The following is a 5591-nucleotide window of genomic DNA, read 5'->3' as shown; positions in this document are numbered from 1 at the left end:
TATATATATATATATATATATGTAAATTTCCTAAATTTATCACTGTTATACCATCAACAAATTTCTATCATCTGGCATGAATCTCTTGAGATATGTCAAAGAAACATTCAAACTTTGAAGTTCTCAGAAAGTCTGATTTCAACTAACTTTTATAGTCTAACTAAATTAACTTGACGAGATGGACCTAACGGTACCAAAATTAGTCAAATTCGAGTCAAATTAATCCTTGATCAAGCTGTTAACCAACTTTAGTAAGCTTTTCAGACATAGTTAAAATGCCAAACAGATTCTGAATATGACATATTTATAGTCAAATTAAGAGACTTGGCAAGGTGAATCAAATGAGCCCGAGTTTGCTCAATTCTGAAGACATCATTAATGCATTAAAATGTCAATCGAACATCGTCCGATCAAAGGAATTTCCCATGGACATCTAATCAAAAGTGGTCTAAATTTCTTCCTTATTTGTAACATGGAATCTATAAATAAAGCTCCAACCACTCATGAGAGGTCTATACCATATGCAAGAGGAAGACTAAAGCCTGCAGAAGAGTGAAGTACTGCCCGTCATCTTGCATCACAGATCCCCCCAATTCCAGCCGCTGTCGCCTCCGACCACGGTCACAACTTCTGGCTGTTGTCGCTTCCAGTTGCTTTCGCCCAAATCCAATCATCATTGCCTCGGGCTGCTTTTAGGCAAATCCGGTCGTCGCTACCTCCAATCAACTCTGACTGCAGCGACCTCCAGCCTTAGCCATTTTAAGCCAACTTAGCCTATCACCCGCAAGCCACCTTCGACCACCATCGACAATCATTCATTCACACCACGAGGCAAAAAGTTCTTCTAAGCATGAAAGTTGTAATCCAAGAAACTTTGTAACATTTTTTCAGCCTACAAGTCAAGGAGTTGTTCCTGTAATCACCAACAAATAATAAAATATTTCAACTTGGCAAGACTCGGTGATTTTTTTTTCCTTCGAGATTTTTCGCATAAAAACTTTTGGTGTTCTTGATAATAATTTTTTTTTTCATTCGAGTATATTTTGGACTTTCATATTATGCTAAGACGATTACTCACATCAATTACTATTAATAAACAATTTCATGTAAAAAGAGGTTCAAATATAACTTTATAATGACTTCTTTGTCGAAATCATAATCTCTAACTGGATTTGTCGTTCGATTTTTACACGTCAAATATAACTTATCAAGTTTAAGATGAGTACGCTCGCAGGAGAAAAGTCTAAAGATGTTGAATTAGTTATTAAGACGGCAGCCTCACAAATAAATTTACACTATTTACAGGTTTAAATACATAAGATTTGTGTGGTATTTATGTAAATTTACCTTTATTCTAATAAACGCAGCATAATTTTCAACTGCTAACAGGAAAAGCCTTCCGTCCGCTCTTTTCTTTTCCCATAGACTTTTTGTGAATGCGTGCCGCTTCGATTTTTGTATTCTGACCCCGCAGTTCAATTTATAGAATAATCTACGTTAATTGATTGTTTTTACAGTATTTTTTTAGTTGTTTTTACATGCATAACACTCCAAATATTTCTATTTATAGATCTAACACTCCGAACATTCAATTTACACATAAAAGCACTGAAAACCTAAAAATTTTTCAAAAACAATACCCCATTTCTCTTTACACCCCCATCAGGACACCTGATGCAAATTTGTATCCGGAGTTTAGTGGACATTTGACACATGGTATGCGAGACCCACTGTAATATACTAGTTTTTTTTTAAGGGTGAGACACACTTACCACATGACACACCCTTACTAAACTCCAGTTACAAATTTTGAGCCATGTAATAATTTTTCTTCACAAATAGACATAAAATTATCTAAGTGATTGTATTAATGATCCTTCGATTAAGCCACTTCATGTTGATGAAGCATCTGGTCGACAAACTGACATAGATAGTTTCATATTATCTGGTCGACAAAATGACGTAGGTAGTTTTATATTACATGGATTGATGGTAGAATCATAAACAACTTTTCCCACATCCATACCACATTTGTTGGCGACATTATCCACAAGTTTGAAGAGTGAGATATGTAAGAATCCCAGTAATTTAATATTAATTATTTTTAAATCTAATAATCATTTTTTATTAGTTTTTAAAATCTTAAGAAGTGTGAAACTTGATATTTAAATATTTGTTCTCAATTTTTTATTTTACTATATCTCTCCATACATAGCTTGATTTCGTTCACTTGGTTCTATACATTAAGGGGTGTCAGTCAAAAATTAACCTGACACGCTAACTTGACCTAAACCCGGTTCGAAAAATCTGACTTTGGATTGACCCAATAATATTTGGGTAGGGTTCGGGTTAGGAATTCTAATTCACTTAATTTTTCGGCTCAGTTTTCGGGTCGACCCACCAACCTGAATTTGACATGAAACTAACTAGTTAATTAAAATTAACTGTAAATTGACCCGTCAATCCACAATTGACATGAGATTAAATCTAAATCGACTCTAATTTGACCTGAACAGTTGTTATGTCTTATGTTAAATAGGTTACATGTGTTGTGTTCGGATTAGCGGGTTGAAGGCTGATAGGATTTGAGTTGGATTTACTGACACGTCTAATATTTGAGTCATGTTGAAGTCAAGCAGTTTCCAGTCGATTCAATTTCAGGTCAGATTACATAAGTTTAGGTTAAGTTATATATTGGCCAATATAGTTATTTTTAAGGTTGTTCGAGTATTATTTGAAGATATAATAAAAAATATTAAATGTGTAAAAAAATTCTTAGAACAAATGTCATATAATCACAAAGTTGTGATAAGGAAATCATAAATTTGAGTATAAAAATGCACTATTCTTGTCTGCCATAAAGACACTAAATGAATATAACTTAATAATGAAATGCATCAAGTGTTGTGTGACTTAAATTTTGATACGTAAAAAATTCTCAATCATAAAATAACTTAGTGATATAGCTATTCGAAGCTTTTATGGATTACGAGGAACTTTTATTCTTAAATATCCAATAAATCTATATCATTAACATAGCTTAGAATTATAGTTATTGGAAGCTCAAGGGATAGAATATTACAGCACATAGGTTTGTAAAAGAAATAGAAGATGTATTACGGTTTATGAGGATGGCATCTATTAAGTCCCATTGATTTTTCTATTCTAGCATACATTTGTTGTTTCATTGGTGCAATTGCCATGTGATCATGTATTTGAGGATTATTTTCAATAACCATGACTTTGTGTCATTTAAGAGATTCTCATAAATTTAGGGGTAGAAAAATTTTAGAATCTAAGAAAGATTAAAATATTAGATATAAACAAGACAATCATAGGAGATATTAGGCTAAACTTGGCTTTTAGTACCACCTAAATATTACATCCATTGAATTATATATGGTCATGCTCTCTAAGATAGAGGGAAACATAAAGAATTATTTTTTACATGATATATGAAAGATACTAGGAATGAGATTTAATTTTAAATTATATAAGAACAATCAATTTGAAGATTGAGCTTACATTTTCTATTAGGTAAAATTTGGCACTAAACCATATAGGCCCCACTTACAAAAGTGAATCATTAAATAAAAAAAATGATGCAAAGTAAGCAAACACATCCTAATGCAAAAATGTGGGATGTGTGTCAAATGATTTTGTTTTAATTCTATTCTTTAAGGTGATTCCTAAGATGTATGCTGACCTGCAAGATGATAACATAATATATATTAGTTATACCTTGGTTGATGAGCAACATGTCTATACATTATAAAAGGAAGTCAAAACTTAATCTTCATGCATATTGAGGCGTAAATAAGATATAACCATTTATTTTTAAAAACCAAAAAATTTGACTAGTATTTATTGCATATTATAACATGCTGGAAAAATTAGTAAGAAAATTGTCATCATTATAGTAAATCAACGATCATGAAATTATATGAAATAAAAATAAAATATTAAAATAAATAATAAGAAAATACAAGCATTCTACAAATCCCTCAGGACTATAATCTTCTCGTGCAATATAAATGTCATAATATATTTATAGAGCATGTCACATCAGAAGCCTATAATATTACATCGAGCTGGTAACATGTTCACACGTATCACAATCCTTATTCTAATAAATACAAACAAGCTTAATCATTTATACATGAGTAATGATGCAAATAAAAATTCTAAGCCAAAAAATGATACATCTAAATGGTGTATATATGTGAGCAATATGCACACTAGACATGTAAAGCCCAATGATAGCGTAAATTTGGTTATTAAGCACAATATTATAATTTCTCTGTATCAACATAGATATGTATTGATGACAAAATGTACATGTTACTTAATGCATAAAATCATCTTATCAATTTACCAATTGTGTGTTTAGACATATAAGTAGTGATGTCTTTATTCCTGAGTGCATGTACTCACATGACACATCATTAGGATCACTTCAAATTGGTGAACGCATACTAAATCCATATAGTAAATAACTTAGAACTTCACACCATTAGCAAGCTTCGCTTAGTTCACAAGCTATGTCAGTAGCAAATTTCCCCTATATGATATTTCATAAAAAGGGTGTAAAATCTGGTTTGATGGTTAGATTTGGGTATGATTAGAAATTGATTCGAACTGAAACTACTTGACCTAAATCCGACCGGAATATTGAACGGGTTAGAAATTCCCACCAGAATCTGACTTGCCATCAACCCATTAACACAAACATGACCCGTATAAGTTGTTCAGCACCTGCATAATATCTATTAGGGTCAAAATTTAGTAGATTTTAGGTTGGCGAGTCAATTTAAATTCCATTTTGGGTTAGTGGGCCAATTTTAGCCAGTTAGGGAGTTAAACTGAAATTGACCAAAATAATTGAATGTATTAAGATTCATAACCCAAACCCAACCAAAAAATTATCAAGGTAAGCTTGAACTCAGTTTTATTTAGTCGGGGTTGGGTCGAGATAGTGTGTCGGGTCAATTTTTGCACCCCCTATATCTCGTCCCTCATAATAGTGAGCATTTGGTCGATTTGGAAAAATCAATTTTCAAATTGGTCAACTTTATCGCAACTAAAATCCGAAATATGAAAAATTGAACCAATCAAAATTTTGATAAAACTAAACCGACCACCCAAATTTAATTTGGGTTAAGCAAATCAATTACAAACAAAAAAGAAATTTAGTTATTAGCTACACTGTAGCTATGAACGAACACCAACAATTGCATAACCTACATGCATGTATAATATTGATTTAATTCCATGAATCCTCCTAATTTCAAATTTTCATTTTTTTCAAATTTTCTGGAATAAATAAAAATTAAAATCAAACTAATAATTAAAAATCAAAATTAAGGTTTTAAAAATCATAAGCCAAAAATACATTTTTAAACCCCAACGAATCAATCAAATTTGTTCTTAGTTTGACCAAAAAATGCATACCCCCTACTCCCTCCCAAAAAAAAATAAATGTAAATTAATAATCCATTTCTCTATGCAAATCTCTATCAAGCACATTATACATTGAATATATAACAAAAAAATCATCATCATCATCATCATCATCATCATCATCAACCCCC

This window comes from Phalaenopsis equestris, unplaced genomic scaffold (assembly GCF_001263595.1).
Source record: "Phalaenopsis equestris unplaced genomic scaffold, ASM126359v1 Scaffold000002, whole genome shotgun sequence".
Taxonomy (NCBI): Eukaryota; Viridiplantae; Streptophyta; class Magnoliopsida; order Asparagales; family Orchidaceae; genus Phalaenopsis; species Phalaenopsis equestris.
Note: the sequence above shows the minus strand (reverse complement) of the source record.